Source organism: Aplysia californica, unplaced genomic scaffold (genome assembly GCF_000002075.1).
Source record: "Aplysia californica isolate F4 #8 unplaced genomic scaffold, AplCal3.0 scaffold00564, whole genome shotgun sequence".
NCBI lineage: Eukaryota > Metazoa > Mollusca > Gastropoda > Aplysiida > Aplysiidae > Aplysia > Aplysia californica.
In genome coordinates, this window is record NW_004797834.1 from 27584 (window position 1) to 28134 (window position 551).

The window sequence follows — 551 nt, forward strand, 5'->3', positions numbered from 1 at the left end:
CACACACACACACACAGGCACACGCACACACACATACACACACACACGTACACTCACATTCAGAGAGAGAGAGAAAGAGAGAGAGAGAGAGAGAGAGAGAGAGAGAGAGAGAGAGAGAGCTGTATTTAAGCTGATGTTGGGTTTCACGCCCCATTCAACAAGATTTAGGATATTCAGAAGGCGGGCATCAGATTACCAGTGTTAAATAAGCGGTTAGCGGGCGCGCTCTGGAAGTCTGCTGTTTCCGTACCTTTTAAGTATAACTATTGTCTGTGTCTATTCCTGGCGAAATGTGGCCAGTGTGAGGGTTATTCCGAGTTCCAGAACCAAACAAGGTAGAGTGCTTGGGCGCCATGTGGGTGCATTTGCTGGGCGGTGAGAGGGGTGTGACTATATTATGATGGTTAGCAGACGTGTGGGTGGGTGGATGTGGGGACTGAGGAGAGGGTAACTAAAGGGAAACAGAAGGGGCATAGATCTATCCCCCCTCTGTCTGTCTGTGTGTCTGTGTGTCTGTCTGTCTGTGTGTCTGTCTGTCTGTCTCTCTCTCT